At 34.4% G+C, this 18,280-nt stretch overlaps 1 protein-coding gene across 1 annotated transcript in view; it reads right to left on the minus strand.

Moving 5' to 3' along the window:
* Window positions 1-18,280, minus strand: part of LOC142321414 (uncharacterized) — a 55,710-nt gene that overhangs the window by 26,980 nt on the left and 10,450 nt on the right. The window lies entirely within an intron of this gene.

Genomic DNA, 18,280 nt, shown 5'->3' on the forward strand with positions numbered 1-18,280 from the left:
ACCAGAAACATCACGCCTTTTCTCACTGTGAATTAGACGCTCAAACATCCGATATCTGGTATTGTGCGAATTAACAAACCTATATAAATGAAACCATGTCTCGTTTGACATGAAATACAACGTCGGGTCTATCTGTACATGACAGTGTTTTTGAGAACCTGGTGATTAAGACGTTCGTTTTGTCTATTCTGTTAAGTTGTTGCACCATTGTTACACGATACAGTTTGTCAACTTAATTTAGTAATAATTCATTAATTTAACCATGAAGAATCTTACGGTAAGATAGATATTTTTGCACTTTTTTACTGTTATAACAAGTACAGATTTTTTCGTACTGGGAAAAATTACTATCTGAATATACGACTATGGCCTCAATACACGACTGTAATCCTAACGGAAGTTTGCCGTTATCATTACCAATGTAATCATTGTATAATTACTGATGCAGTGCAGATTTTAACTGCGCTGTCAATCCACACCCATGCGTTGACTTGATTACCCAGTTAAATCTGATTTATATTTATGAATTAAAAGTGTAATTCACTTGTTGAATTTTAATATTTCAACTTGTTCCTCCACAAGTCATTGAATGCGTTGATAAAAATAAAATTGTATAACTTTGGAGATCTGACACGAAATGTCTGTTTCCTTGTGTTTTGTTTATCTATTAAATATGCTGCAAACATCTTTTTTCAGTTTGTCTATCTCTTTATATTACAAATTCGTTTGCATTTAACTGAGCAAATGATAGTGATTTTTGACATCCTTTCAGTGTTAATTTACAGACTAATTTTTATTTTTTTATGGTGTCAAAGCAGAAATAAGTAACTTCAATGCTGCCTTCATTAGCAGCCAAATTAGTTACCATCTGTAAATAAGCTTCCTTCTATGTACCAGTTTTCAGACTTTCTACTGTACATTTAAACCACAGATGAAACAAAAACTGATAGGAATTTTATAAAAATCTTTGAATCAAAACCTTGTGAAAAAACTGCTCCGTTTCCCATGTTAATCCGTAGATTGATTTAATTGTTCTCCATTACCTATAATATGAATAAGAGTAAATAAATTGTTCAGGTAAATTTTATTACTGCTGCTTTAAAAAAAGCGTGCTCATGAAGTGATTTCCATGAAGTCCCAATTATACCAATCATACTGATGTAGGTTTCACTAAACCACAATATTCTTTAACTCTTAGTATCCATACCATCTTAACAGTTCTTATTTTTGATCTCTGAAATTAGATTTGAAGTTGTAAAATTGACTACAGGTTTTAGTTGAATTAGTAAACAAATAAGCGGAAGTATTAAATAATACTGTACTTTATTTAATATAAAGTAGAAAACTATATTATTTAATTAAATAAGTCCCATTTTATCAAGAATAGAGTCCAGGGTAAGATGGAAAACTGTATCCCTTGCAATTTAATGATGCCATTCTGTAACACTAAATTTTATCAGAGAATGATTCTTGGAAATTGAAAGGTGTGACCTAAAGTAAAATGCCAATAGCTAAAACAATATCACTCAGTTTTTCAGATTACTGAAGCTGTAGTTCACTCCATGCTGCTGGCATTTTTTAGAGGCTATGACCTTAAAAATGAATTCATTTAAAAAAAAGTTTTAAGATAGCTTTCAAAATATTTTGAGTTATTAAAATAACAAAAACATTTTAATATTTATATGATACTGATTATGATTAAAGTTGGTTACATGAAGATAATAAAAATCATCCGTAAAATTCCTTACCATAATGCTATTTTTCAGTATGCATTTTATTGTGCACTTATATTAATATATCGAGGTTCTGTATCAAGTTATCAACTTTTAAAGCACCTCCCCATTTAATTCCAGTTGTTTCCATGGAATACAACTGGGAAGCAGTTGATAATGGGTGTTGCTCTACCCATTCTTTGTTTCCGCATTAATATGTGGATGGGCATCAATTGTTAAAATTATTATTAGCTTGATTTTTTGGCAAATTACAAAACAAGGCTGCATCATGTAGTTAAAATACTACTCAAATATTACAGTTGACTAATTAATATTTTAATGTATTTTCTTGAGAATATAATACAACATTGCTTTATACCAATAACCCTAGAAAAAGGGTGTTCATTATGTACACAAAATTAGGCATACCTTTTGTAAGGATATCTCTAAACTAAAACTATCCTGTCTGAATGGTTGAATGTTAGTATTGATTTATCTTTGAGAATGTATTGAATTAAAACATTGTGTGGTCCATTGTAAATACTGATCTTTTCTGACCCTCCTGACTAAATAATGTTATCTCAGTGGTGAAAATTTTGCAGGAGAATTAAAAAGATCTTAGTGCAAAACTTATTATACTAGTCTCTCTCTTTTTTTAAAAAATACAAACCACAAATAAATTGGTGTTGCGCTTCTTTAAGATGTTCTTTTTATCACTGCCAGTATGTTTAAAAATCTGTGATTATGTTTAATTGTTTTTAATTAATCTAGAAATTATTGATGTCATCTTGATAATCAACATATCAAAGCATCTTGTTGTATTTACCTAAGTCTCACCCTAGTCTTAACAAACATTAGTAATGTAAAATTCCTTTAGACTGAACCTATATACTGGTAATATTATGATTTCATGAAAGTAGAAATATAATTAGATATTTCTGATATATTTATTTTAGAAGATACACATACACTAAATAGACAAATACAATAAAAAAGATTTAATTTTACTAAATTAATAATAATATAATTGTATAATGTAATAATAATAATACAATTATTAATTTATTTTAATAATAATTTAAAGTTATTTTAAAATTAAATTGAATAAGTATAGTTTTTTTACAATTAGGTATTTTAATTTTTAAAAATTTCTATTTAGTTAAATCAGCTCTTGTTGTACTAGGAACTAAATCATGAAACACTAAGATGCAATTCAAATAATTGCATCTGCATTTTAATGTTAAAACCAATTAAAAATGTTGAGATTGTTTGCTACATAACATAATAAAACATAATGCAAAATAAACATAACAGTTTATATTAATTGTGCTATCTTAATCACGATATATTTTAATCTTTAAAAGATATTTTATTCATCTGAAGGACATATAGTATGCACTAAATAAGTATGTGTATTAATAAAAAAGATATTACTCACAGTATGTAATGCAGTATTATTAGACAGTAAAATTACGTGTTATAAATAAAGATAATTTTAACAAATGAGTAGGCGTATTATTTTTGTACATTTCCTTTTATTTACAGTGAAAAAATAGGACTTATTTTAAATTATAAGAATAAAAGAAAACTTTTTTCCACTTAAGTATTATTATGTATATTAAATTCTATTTTAAGTATACTTTTTTACTTTGTTATCTTTGTTAAAGTTAAAATTGCTTTAAATTTATAAATAATTAATATGTCATGCCACTTGGCATAACAGAAAAAAGTTTTAAAAAGTTATTTTTTGCAGTAGTTCAGTTAAATTTATTCTACTTGTAAATTATTTAAAGTTTTAACTAATTAGAGAATTTTTTGAATTTGCATGGATGTTTATAAAATATACTTTTTTTTATTGTACGAAATAAAAAATTATAGACACAATATATTTATGAATTAGTTATTGTTATGAATTAATTTAATGTATATTTATTATGTGTCATCACATCTTCAAAACCGTAACTTTTTTTTTTTTTTTTAGAGGTGGAAGAATCCCATTTATGGGCACCTAAGCAGTGTCAGGCTCACTAACAGGTTCTGCAGGATGCTATTAAGTGTGTATGTATAACTGTGCGCTACCGACTAAACCTCCACACCTCCTGGCAGCCATCCCCCTGAAACAGCTAGTAGAACATTACTTCAGGAAGGGTTAACACCCCCACACTAATGCGGGGGGGGGGTGTTAACCCCCTAATTAGTCACCACAAGGAAACATCAAAACCATAACATCAAGTGCATCACAAAACATAGCACATCACAAAAGCATAACAAACACAGTTCCAACCAAGCACAACACACAGCACATGAGACCTCCTCGAACACACACACACACGGGTACAGACCACGCTAACGCACAGACGCAGACATTACAAGAACTCAAGTGATGAGGAACACCAAGCACGAAAGGCACTATCGAAAGAGGCGTCCAACAACCACACATGCACTCGCCATGCAGACACACCCATACACTCCTAGCAAAACATGCGCTCAGCTCTCACATATTTACCTGTAACAGCCATCAGTCGTTGCTTCACTGATGAGGACAACACGTTCAGGCACCGGGAACGGAAAGTGCACGGCCTCAACGCGCCAAGACGACCCCCGCACGCTCGCAGGAGCCCCCCAGGCACTCAGCCGCAGACCTGTCCAGTCCGGCACCCCAACGTCTTCTTCTCTGCCGGAACCCCTTCCATAGACGGAGCTTGTCTGTCACCTTTCTAGCATATCGAGGACGAGTGGAGAGGACTCTAGCGGACTCTAGCATATCGAGGACGAGTGGACTGCGGTGGCAGTCCACTCGTCCTCTCCGCTCATTAATATTCACCGAGTGTCTTTCGGATGAAACATAGCCCAGGGTAATTAATAACTACTTTCGCTTTTCTTTGAAACGTGGACATCTAAAGGAGACTTTCAGGGGCTCTCCTCTTCACCACACTCCGGACAGAGGTCGGTGTGGTTTAGACCGAATCGGAACAGGTAAGCTTTAAATCCGCCATGGCCCGCTTGAAACTGAGTGAGATTGTAACCCAGCTAGCCATACGATCTCCTGTACCAACCCTTGACGTCCGCGATGAGTCGGTTCCTTCACCGTCCCTTCGTGGACCAATACCATCGTTCCTGCCATTCGTCCATTAGCTCTCTTCTATGTCATTGGCTAGCCGTTTTTATCCACAGGTGGTAAAGTCCTCTGTTCTCTCAATCTCCTCCGCAATGATATCGTAAGGTGGACTGGGAGGTGACCCGCAAAAACCTCTGCAGCCTCTTTAGAGACTGTTCGGTATGCCGATATTATCCTGATGCAGCACATCCTGTGCAACGCCTCCAGTCTACCACGGTACCTAATTGAACCTGCTCACAGCTCCACATCATACAGCAGGATGGAGTACACCATTCCGGCCAGTAGTTTCCAACGCTGCTACGTCAGCCATAGGAGTTGGCAATCTTTGCTGTAGTTTCACGTCGTGTTCGCACTTCGACGACCAGGGCCAAGTCGTCAGCGTAGCCCATTATTTTAACCTCTCGTGGTAGAACCACCAGAAATACTCCGTCATAGGCAAGGTTCCAGAGGATCTGTCCAAGGATCGACCCCTGGGGGACCCCCTGTGAAGTGTCCTTTCCACCAATCTATCATGTACACGGGACCCCAATCTGCGTCCAACAAGAAACGAGCGTACCATCTCCCGTAAATACCGCGGAACACCGTATCTCTCCAATGAGTCAATTATAGCAGCATGGATTATGCAATTAAATGCGTTCTTGACTTCTAGCGTTACTGGGACGCACATCCTTATTCCAGGGCCTCTCAATACCTTCCTCGCCGCCTTGTAAACATCGGCCGCGGCATCCATGGCGTAGATCTGGCTTTGCGAAATAGGCATATTGACAGGGGGGAATCCGCCTGTCTCCTCCACTGCTCCTGTTATTTTCTGTTATAACATGCGCTCTAGCACCTTGGTTAAGGCGTCTATCATCGCCAGGCCGGTAAGAGGATGGAAGTACTGGGTTCCTTCCAGGTTTGGGGACCAGTACCACCCGCTGACGCCTCTGTCTAGCCGGGAAAATGCTCTCTGCCAAACAGGTATTGAAAACCTTTAATGTCGTCGCCGGATCAGCCCTTACAGCCAGCCTAATCGCTAGACCCGGCAGCAAATCCGGGCCCGGGTGGTGTGGGTGCCTTGGTTGGCAACCCACAGCGCCAAGCTCTTCTTGGGTGAATGAGGTGGGAGCTTCACATCATCGCTGTTTTATTTTTGTTGTCTATTAATTCTTCCCCACTGGGAAAGAGGCCCTCTATAATGTTTCTTACCTCCTGTTCTTCCCGTGTAATTGTGGCTCGTGGTCTTATTGCTCTCTTCACAAGTATGCTATATGGCAGCTCCCATGGGTCCGCATCCACTTCGGCGATCAATTGCTTCCAACAATTTCTCTTCGCGTCCCAAATCTGCCTGGAAAGTTTCCTCTTACATTCCCTGTACCGGGCTGTTTGTATTAGTTTCAGGGAGTGAAGATACGCCCCTGGTCATCATCCTTCTAGTCGCAAGGCACTCCTGTCTTGATTTAGTAATTTCAGGGGACCAGCAATAAGTCGGAGGATGCCCCTTCCTGTTGTATTTGCATGGGAGACAGGCACACGCCTCCTTAATACAGTCCACCAGACAGGCGACCTTTTCTTCGGTCGAATTAGCCTCACATACACCACAGAAATCGAGTGCCCCAACGATAACACCAGGGTCCGAGTCCCTGGTGCTCCACCCGATAAACGCAGGCAGGTAATCCCCTCCTAGTTCGCCATCAGAGATTATCGTAAGGACTGCCTGGTGGTCGCTGCCTGTGAGTCCTCCCACACTCGCCAGTCAGAAATGCATGCAACCAATTCCGATGAGACAAATGTGGGGTCCACAATGGACCTCGTGGAACCCCTCCTAAAGGTAAATGCTCCGCCTTCATTTAAACACACGAGGTCCAACGCCGCTGTTGTCTTCATAAGGAGTCTTCCACGTATATCTGTACTTGCAGAACCCCAGTCCGTGTACCAGGCGTTAAAATCGCCCTCCAAGACTGCAGGCCGGTGCAGGGGAAGGTCCGTCGATATATCCCCCAGTATCTCCTTATATGCTTCCAGAGTGATGTTAGGCGACAGATAACAGGTATAAACGAAGATTCTACTAACCCTCGCTCTCACAAAACCCCTTCCCCGATGGACGTCACACAGGGATGTACGCATGCATGATCACATGGCTATTCTCCCGTATTTCGACACCTCCCATCCAGTGCTTGTGCGAGGAGCATACGGCTCAAAGATGAGCGCTATGTCCGTGCCCATCTCTGTAGCATACCTACCCATTAAATCATGGGCCAACACCAAATGATTGAGATTAACTTGTAGTATCCAGATCTTCGAGCTGCAGTCCTGCTCCGGCCTGCAACATTCGTCTTCATGCTGTCCCCTCTATGGCCATACAGTAGCACGGGTTCGGTGTCCCTCCATGCCACACGTCAGAGACCTGGGCGCCGAACTGCAATCTGTCGCCTTACTGCCATCACCTTCGCAGTTAAAACAGGAGGTGGCCCTGTCCTCCTCACTGCAGTTCCTCACTGTGTGCCTCTCTTCCAGACACCGGTAACACATTGGCATCTCTGTGATGTCTACTCGGCAAGACACAAGGCCAATTCTGACCCGACCTCCTTGCGCAATCGCCATGGTTAAGGAGGACTGTAATTTGCATATTGCAACCTTGGTCTCTCCATAGCCAGTCTTCATCGTGAAGTGCAGACCGCTTGGCATTTACCATGCGGCCACCTCACTGAGTCCTCGGGCTACATACTCCAGCTGTATATCTCCTTTCAAGCCTCTTATCCTGAGAGCCACCATCCTTGTCTAAGTATGAACTGTCTCCTCCGTTATGGTTGTTGCAGTGGCTGTTTAAATTCTCCTGGATTTGCTTTGCCCTCTTTAACCTTAATCTCCATTGCTTCACCAGCTTTCCTGATGGAGAGAATTTCAGCAGTGGGGAGAACTGTGACCCTAGTCTTCAGGAGGTTCGCATATGTTGTCGACTTCAGAATCAGGCTCTTGGTCTTGTGGGTGGGCTCCACTGAAACCTTAGATCGCCAAGCCGAGGGGAGTCTGGTCCTGGGCGCAATGAGATGATACTTCAGCCCTGTCTTCCTCCCCTTGCATTCCATAATTCTATGGACACAGGTTGCAGTTTATTGTCCATATACCTCTGTTTGAATGGTGCCCAGATTGCCACCACTGTTCCTTTGAATCTTGTTGAAAACCTCAATTAACGCCTGGGCGTTAATTAAGGTCAGCTTCCTCACCCAAGTCCACATACGCAACATGGAACAGATTCGTGAAGGCATCACATCTCCTGTCTCTTCCCTGACGTGTCTGGCTTCCATTTCAGTTGTCATGATGTTACCTTCCATTTCAGAGCCATCCAGCAACCAGGCCATTTGGGGATGATGGACAACCAGGTTGTCAATGGGTCTACTCTCTGCTAACCCCTTGAGATCAGCTATGGCCACTGTAATCAGAGCACCTTCTTTCCTGTCAGGTACTCCAATGAGGATGTTCCTGTAGGCCTTCTTCGGCCAATCCTTTCTGATAAATTCGGCAAGCTGATCCAATGGGACACCATTATTCAATCCATCAGAGATATGATACCCTGTGTCTACTGTAGTTTGAGTAGCTGCATCGAGTGTGTACTTACTCCCAGCTGACTTGGGAACTGTGGTACCCACTAGTATTCTGAATTCCTTCATGGTCATGCCGAGGTCCGCCTCCATTTCCTCAATAGAGCGCTTGACATTTTTGTCAATATACTTTTTCAAATCAGTTGCCAGGCGCTCCTATTTGGCAATCATTCTGTCCAACTCCTTCGGCTCAAAACTGTAAGCTTGAAACATACAATATGAAGAATCATAAATTTGTGTAATATATGTTGCAGTTGTCTGTTCCAGTCAGCAGTAAGGATGGTATGAAAATGTTATTTTTTCACTTATAAACAAAGTCAAATTTATTGTTAATAAATTTTATTATTCTGTTAGTAAAAACATTGTTAAGTATGAGTATAAATATGAAAATTCAGTCTTTTATTAAAAAAATATACAGATAAAATATTAATAACAGAATTTTTATTATGAAACTAATCAGAATTGTATAAATAATACCAAAAAGTTAAATTCTGAAGAACAGTACTAACTCAATCATCTAAATCACATTTTATTTTTAATAAATTATAAGTACATACTAAGTAACAAAAACTACAATAGATGATCAGAAACAATGACATGGTTTTTGAGTAGAAAAATATCATTTGGGTGGATATAAATTTTTCAGTAAATGAGGACCATATTAAATATGCTTAATCTGTGATGAAGTAGTAGCTTGTATAGGTTTCATTCAGATGGTTCTTGTTCAAATCTTGGTCAGGGTTGACCAAGATTCCAAAATTCACAAACTCCAAAATTCATGTCCGATTCGTATAAAAAAAAAATCTTTATATTTTAGATAAATCATTCGTATCAAGAAGTATATAAACCATTCGAATGAATGAATCGTTCATACGCTTCATTCAAAGTAAAAATGTGAGCACGTACAACAAACCAACGCAGCATTTTTTTTTATTGGAGAGTTTAGTGTAGTTATTAAATGAATATCTGTAGTGAAGTGAAAGCACTTTGGATTTTCATCCAGAAAATTTCTGGTTTGAATTTATTGTTTTGCTTTGGATTTAAATCCATCTAAAAAGAATTAAAAATCTATTAGATAAAAGTTATAAAAAAAAATTTTAATGGTGTGGCACTTTTTTTAGTGGGATTTTTTTAAACTTCTCCACCCCCCTCCAGTTTTCCTGCCCACACAACATTTATCATATAGTTCTAGCTTTCATTGTCTCTTGAATTTGGCCAGTCAAGACACAGTGGTGTGGTTGACTTGCAGCTGGAACCTAACGAAGAACTTTATTCAGTACTCTTTCATAATTTATTTTTCTCATTTGATTTAGTTGTTTCTTCATTACCTCAACTACACCATTTCTGTTAACTTCCATTTGCTGTCGCATATCATTGGCTTTAATCCTGTCTAGCGTAGCTTACTGCTGCTTCTTCTTCTAAGGAAGTCTATATTAGTAGTCAACAACAATGAACGTTTCTGTGAACTAACATCCCACACTTCTGTATAATATAAAACTGAATCGTAATTGTCTGTAAATTGTTTTTTGTTTCTGTATGGATTCTCCTGTCCTATAATACGCTTAAGTCCCATAAAAGCTGTTGTAAGTTTTTGTTTTTTTGTAAGATTTTTATAATCACTGCTCTGTTCATCTTTACTGTACCATATTTAGAGCTACTTCACTCTAACAACACTGAATTTCTAATAATATGCGTAATTTAATAATTCTTATTGTAAAATGTAATTATTTTTTTTTATTTATTATTTTTTTTTTATTATGTATGTTTGAATTTTTACAGAGACCTCTGTTTGATCAGAATGTTGTTTTATAAAGTTTAACCTGAAACATAATTTAAAATAAAAGTTCCGTATATGTTAGATTATTACAGTAGGATTTATGCATTCAATGACCAAAAGATGATAGTCACTAAAGTATGGTACTTAATGTTTAATTCTAATTAGTGAGATAGTTTAGGTATTGCAGTTATGTTTCTTATAAAATAAAATAACCATGAGAAAAATTAAGCTAGGTGTATTACTTCTGAAATACACCTAGCTTAGTTTACACTCATATTAGATTGCATTACATTATGCAATATTTGATTTTTTTTATATGAAAGCTATTTTAAGAGGAAGCAACTAAACTATTTATAGAACTCTTCTCTGAAATATACTTGTACCTTAATATGAGACGTAAGTTTTATTATTTAGTTATATTGTATTATTATTAATAAATTAATGTGGTATATAAATTTCTCTATTTTATTCTACAATTTATAGTTATGAATTTGTTCATTGGCTGATTGTTTTTAAATAGAATTATAGCAATAATAATAATAGCTTATTTATTTATTATGCAGAAATAATAGGCTGATTCCTAATAACAGTTATTGTTGGGTAATAATAGTTATGTTGTATGTGAAAAATGCCATGCCTTACTGGGATGTGAATGCTAGAACCTCTATTTGAAAGGTAGTTATGCTACCACTCTGACATTGAGATCGGCATAATAATAGTAATAATAATAATAATAAAATGTAATGATGAAATAATAGTGAAGGGATATAGTAATAAATAATTGTTTTCCATTATTTAAATCTAGTTTGAAATAAATTACTCCATCAATTAGAATTTTTTATAATTAAATTCTATACTTTGTTTTAGTTTACATAATTTTTATTTTTCCATCACTGTTTGGTATCAATGCATGTTTGTCAGATAAATTTTAGCCATCTCTTTTTGTCCTCCCAGTAAAATTTTTTCCTTCTTGTCTGTAATGTAGAGCTACTGAAGATATGATTCCTGTTGTGATATGTTCCACATTTTTCTTCACATCATTCTGTTACTTTTTTTACTGCTTCCTTATACAGGACGCAGTTAGGAAGGGTTGTAATATCTACTGAATTTTTTTTTATTTTGAAGCTTATAACATTACATTATTCATATGGCCTCTACCGCTTTGCTTGACATAACCAAATCTATTAATAAAATTTTGTGTGACTCTTTTGTAAAATCAGCTTGAATTCCACTAATAATGCTTTGATTTTTAATTGTTAGTGGTTTATTATTATTATACAGTTGTGTCCAAAGAAAACTTAACTCCAAAGAAAAATGTCAAAGGGAGTCAAATCACATGTTCTTGGTAGCCATTTGATATTACATTTCGTGAAATTATCAAATCAAATTTTTGACTCAATAACAGAATTTTTTAAGCAGTTGTATGGCATTTGGCACTGTCCTTTTGAAACTACATTCAAATCAAATTTTTCTAAATTTGCAAATAAAAAATCATGAATCATAGCTTGCTTGCTATGATCCCCTTGCTTATTTTTGAAAAAAAAAAATGGCCCACTGTTGCCATCCACCCATAATCCACACCAAACAGTGATTTTTTTCAGATGTAATGGTCATTGTTGAATCATTTGTGGGTTGGAATCAACCCAAATATGACAATTTTGCTTGTTTACAAAGCAATCAAGCCAAAAATGAGCCTAATTTGAAAAGATGATTTTTAAATGAAAATTTGGATCTACTTCGATCTCTCTAGTCTCCAGTCAGCAAACCTGCAAAGAGTCTAAATCAGCATAGAATGTTCCTGTGACTTAATTCTTGAGTTGTCAAATCTTACATGAGTATAGACCAAGATCTTGACGGAAAATTTGCCATGTTGCTGTTGAAGAAAGACCCAGCCACTTCTTGTGAATGATGCGAAACCAATAAATTTTGATTTTCACAAACACTTAAACTTACAGCAGCAATATTCTCTTGACTTTGCATTTTTTTGTGAATTGGTGTTTTAACATCAAGTAGATAAAATTCTCCTTGGATTTTTTAACTAAACTACGAGTTGTAGTTTTGTTTGGCCAATTATGCTCACCAAAAATATTGTGAAGTGCACGACATGTAGCTGTAACTGATTCCATATCTCAATAATACATTTTTTACTTAAAGTTTAAAAAATTGTTTAAATTTCTAATAAAAAAAATTTATTAATTTTTTATGAAAAGCGTTGTCGGACCTATGTTTATATGAACTTTTTTCTTATTTTTACCCTGTAGAATGAGTTGTCAAAGTATTGCCCTATCCTCCTGAATCATTCTGTATATAAAAAAATAAAATTCTTCAACAAACCTTATTGTGGAGAATCTTATGTTATCTGTTAATCTTATGGGAGAACCTAATCCTTGCTTTAATCTTGTTTTTATCTGAGATTTGCTTCTTAAATGAAATTTATGTTTTTATTTCTATTCTTTTATCATGATATAAGCTGTTGACATAGCTGTTTAGGTAACAAGATCACAAATCCTATTCAAACTTTTCCATGTGTATGTACTCAAAGACTTAAGTGTAATCCTTAAAAGCCAAATATGTTTCAGTATTGCATTCTCACACCTCTTCTAAAATTTGTTAGATTGTATATGTATGACTGTTATGAATTTTATCAAACATAACCTTACAAACCTAAAGCTATTTTCTACTTCTCCAATTAGTTTATAAATCTCTCCCTTCCATTCAGCATTTATATATTGTAAATTTTATAGTCATTGTTAAAATTCTTTATGAAGCTGTCACAATTTTTGCCTTACGATCATTTTCAAAGATGAAAACCACAATATTTTCTAATCTCATCCAATAATAATTATAAAAATGTTTTTAATATCAGCTTTAAAATATTTATTGTTTTTTAAAGGTAATTCCTTGTAAGGAAGTACAGTACCCTTTTTATTTTTATGCTTACTTTTACTTATTTTTATTTCAAGCTTTATTCAATTCTTCAGGATCAAGCAAATCCAAATCCTTATTATTTAACCAATAAATGTTTTTTTCTTGACTGTGATTCTATCATAATTTTTATAGTTGCTGTGCAATCTGCCCACTTTTCCAGTTACCGTAAACCTTCATAGACTGATTTTTGAGCTATGTATTTATTCTCAGGTGAAGCATTTCACTTTTCAGCTATACATATCATCTTTTCTATAAAACAATTGTTACAAATTTGTCACATAGATTTTAGTTTGTTTTCACTGTTATTTATATTCTTTTCTTTTTTTACATAATTTTTACAGAACTTTAAAAATAATGCTTCTCATTTATTTCTGTTGTAAGCTTTAATTTTTTGGTTTATTTTGTCCTTTGGCATCATTTTATCTTCCATATAATTTATTCTCTCCTGCCAGTGCCTCATTTGTTACACCCTTCAATGACAATTTAATGTTATTTCACTTTACTTTGACTTCAACACTAGTTATCAAATTTTCAAAGGTGCTCATTCATTTGATTCTGATAAGTGGTTTTAATTTTTTTATCCTTAAGAAGATTTATTTATCTTGTTTTCTTGTTCAAATTTTAGAAATGTAGTTTTCTTCCAAGGGTCTATGAGAATAATTTGGAAAGGTAATGGATTATAATAATTTCTGATGCTGCTTCTCCAGCTAATTTTAGTGTAGGGCTGATGTGTTTATTATTTAAAACATAGTTAATTATTGATCTATATCTCCTAAATTCGATAAATATTTATGAACATTTTTTTCTTGAAGATTCCACAAATTATTAGTTGTACATTATTTGTTGCATTTTTAAAAATCCAATGACTCCTATTAACATTCAGATGTAACTCCTCATGTTTTGCTAAAATATGTGAGAAAAATGTGTGGTTTACAGTTTAAAATGTTTAAGTTCAACAAAATTTATACATTCCCATTTACCCAACAAATTATGTTGTAAATCAAGACAATTTATTTTGTTCTTCTTTCTTCATTTGCCTTAATTTTACATTGTTTTTAGCAATCATCTTTCAGTATTAAATTCTAATTATTTTTCATAATACTTTATATTATTCTTACATTTCTTTTATCAGTGCCCTATTTTTGCTTTCTCATTTATTCCTCTCTGCAACATAAAAGAGGGAACACTTCTTCAGTATTCTACTTTTCAGTAGAAGATTGTAGAATTTGTGTTAAAATATATCCTTGATATAAAAATAGAATATGATTTCTAATTGAATTCTATGGGTGCGTAGATATTGTCATATATATTTAATATATGACACTGAAATTTATCACCTAACCTGTCTGTTAAAACCTTTATCATTAACGTTAAGAGAGTATTTTTTCGTTTAATAAAAGTGAGACTTAGTAGTTGATTGTAGTATTTGTTCCAAAATGGTTCTTAATTTCTCTTCTGTTTACCAAATATTTTGCAGTCAAATCAATTATTGAACAATAAAAAAGAACAATAAAATTAACTTTCCTAGTTTTGTACTTATAAGATTTTTTTATTTCAAATATGCCATAAGGTATTAATGACTTAATTATACAATATTTAGGATACAGTTGTGAAAAAGATCAAAATGTTTAGTGAAATAATTTGGGGTTTGATTTTGATTTCCTTGATCAGGTTACTAAATTTATCTTAAAGTTATGGAGTATTAAAAGTATAATAGTGAAAAAATAAAAATTTATAGTAACAAATTCTGGGCCCTAGTTGAACTCCCTACTTCATATAACATTTTTAATTACAACCACAAGTTGAAAAACAGATCAAATATTAGAAATTATAAAAAAAATTAAAAAACTTAAAAATTTTTAAGTTGTGTCTCATGGACACTTTATTTTAAAAAGATCCCATGTCATCTACATTGATAATACATTATATTATAGTAATAATATTAGAAATAATGTTGAATATTCCCTACCTAAATCTAATTTACTTTAAAATTTTAAATAACTTAAGTACTTTCATTTCTATGACTGCTACACACAATGTCAAAAATTAAAAACTGTGAAAACTACCACCACTTATTTAATTTAATGTTATCAATGCTCCATATATAGAAATTGTTTGAACTATTTTCGTAGAATTTAGGGCCAATCCGGAGATATTAATCAAAGTGTAAGGCAACAAATGCATGACATAGCTTCTGCAAATTTTTAATTAATTTTTTTTAATGTATTTTAGACTAAGGCGGTCTTGAGACATCAAAATTAGTAAAACAAAACCATAATAAATGAAATTTAGGTTGATCGCTATACTTTTGACGTGAAACGTCTTTAAAATCACACCGGTACCAGAACAGAAATTTGTAGTGTAACGAAAAGGTCGATATCGTCCTGCCGTAATAACTCTTTAACTATTAGTCTCAGAGACATAAATGCGATTCATTTTATAACTTACATGGTCAGCTCGCCGATACGACTTTGAATTTTGTCACTGGCGAGCGGTTTGGCGGAGAGGGGGCACAGCGTAGATCGGCCAAAACTGGCGCTCTCGCTCATTTCCATTCAGCGTAGCTCATGACTTAAACGTGACAGCGCGGTGTTTCGTGTGTTTTTGTTGAGAGTTTGTCGAGATAGATCGATTTAGGTAATAAGTATATTTTGGACAATATTTATGTGTAAAAAATTAAAGTAAACATGCAAAAAGTATAAAATTTTAATATGTCAGCCTCAGCCCGCGCAAAAACCGGCCGGAATTATAAATTACGCATTTGGTTGGAAAGGGGAGGTTATGGGTCACGCAGAGGCACCCCAATGTCCGGTGCCGAGCGAGCGAGAGAGACTGTTTCGGGAGCGTCGCAAAGTTGGTATTGCGTAGATGGCGCGAGCACCTCTACCGCTGCTTATTATACCTTGTCTCTTACTTCTCATATCACAGACCGTTTTTGAACAAAATTGTCGTCGAATATTAGTCGAAATAGATATCTTGTACCATTTAGTGTCTTTTATGTTAAAATTAAATTTAGTATGCAGTCAATGTCTCGTTTTTATTTCAGTCCAATACACTAGAAGTGCCTTGCTGAAGTGTAGACCGACCAATTTATCTGTAGAGTTGGCTAAATGAAGGAACTAGAATTTTCCATTGGAAACTTTCAGTTTTGTTAAAAAAAAATACGATGGTGGCTTTTCCATTTAACTACAGATAAGTTGTCGGTCTGTAGCTTGGAGGAACCCGAGGTCATCCAAGGTCTATAACGTTTCACGTCAACCAGCAGCTCGTCACAGCCCCACCCGATTTTTTTATTTTATAGCTGTGTCCATTCAGTAGCAATGGAACTACAGATGGGAAAGTAAAAATTAAAATTGACTTAATATATTCTGTTATGAAAAGAACCAGTGATGGTAATTTAATTGCTGGATTTGATTATAGACAGAGCTGCAAATAATAACATAACATAATATTAAACATTATTATAATTAATGTATATTTTTCATTACATCCTAAATTACTATAATAATTGGTTAAGCAGATTAATCGACCTGACAGTTCAGTTGGTATTACAAGTAATAATTACAACTATAGCCAAGAAAGTAAAAAAAATTCATATACTATTTTTTCTTCGTTGTGTGAATGAATCTTAACTATATCTTGTATGAATGATACTGATTTTTAAAAAAAATCTTTATTGATTGAAATAATGCTGCTATTATTACGATGTTATTTTTTTATTTAGGATTATGTTTATGATGTAGTGATTGATGAGCCTAGTTCTTCAGATGTTTAAGAACAAGTGACAAATTCTGAAAATTACAAAAATGACTGCCGAAAAAAAACATTGCTGACAATTATTGTTCTTTTGTTCTGGTTTAGTTTCATTGTGCTTTTGTATTTACTAGCAAATACTCCGTTTGAATTTTGAAAATCGAAAGATTGGTTACAAAGATATAACAGCATTTCTGAATAATCGTGATCTGTTAGATCGAGAGCATATCTGATGCATGTAAAAATTAGCCTTTAACCTACTAACAAATACCCTGTTTGACGATTTTTGGCAGAGATATTGTAAGAGCACCCCATTGCACCTTTGAAAACAGCGCCCCGGGAATACCCTGTTTGTTACCAGTTAATGCGGATGATTGGTCTAGCCTCGTATGAGATGCTCGAATCACCTCACCACTCTATAGCCTCACACGTAGTCCCCACAGGAAACCCATTCTATTATTAAACAGAAATTTTTTTAATTTATCTAATATTGTTTTAATGTAAATTTAATTCTATTATTTTTGTAATTTTATTCATTTGATTGATTTAAATCATTCAATTCAAACCCAGCTAACACAGTGATAGAGGCTCACAGTTTCTTTAATTCAATTCATTAAAGTTTGTGCTTCAGCTGGCAAACTCTACTACTACATATATTTTTACAAATACACATACATATATATATATATAATATATATTCATATTTGTATAGTCTATAGTACTCCCAGAAACATAAGGATTCAACTTTGGGTGATTCATCAAAATCGATTTGGCCGTTGACCTGCTACGGTGGAAGAAACTTACAGACATACATACACCTAAAAACATTACACTCTTTTTTTGGGCAGTTGTTTAAAAAGATAATAAGATAACTGACTGGTATTTAATTATCAAATGAAGGTCTTTTACTCTTTTTATGACACTTATATCTTTGAAAACATATGTTTATTTTATCTAAAACACAATAACATTTTAAAAGATTCTTTACAATATTGTTGATTTTTTTTTCAGGTATGGAGAAAGTAATAAATTTAAAAAAAATATTCTTATTCATGTGAATAACACACTGTTTTTGAAAAAAGAAATGGCTATCAAATTGTAATCTGATTTGTTCAACAAGAAATGCTATAGAATAAGTAGTAGTTTATTAAAGAAACTAGTTGACTTATACAGCCTAAATATATGTAAATAAAATTTCATTAAATTATTAAAAGAGAGATTGACATATACTGTGTACAATTAAAAAATGTAAGACTAATATCGTCCAGAAGGGGTGGGCCGCGTAGGTGTCCCACTGCTGATGATTAGGCAGGGACTCCTCTGGGATTTTCTTGGAATTTTGTATTGGGGGATAAAATTAAGACCATAGTCCCAGTGGGGGATCCCTTTGGGATTCCTCACTTGAGGCGTG

The sequence above is a fragment of the Lycorma delicatula genome, chromosome 3, assembly GCF_047948215.1.
Source record: "Lycorma delicatula isolate Av1 chromosome 3, ASM4794821v1, whole genome shotgun sequence".
In the NCBI taxonomy this organism is placed as follows: domain Eukaryota; kingdom Metazoa; phylum Arthropoda; class Insecta; order Hemiptera; family Fulgoridae; genus Lycorma; species Lycorma delicatula.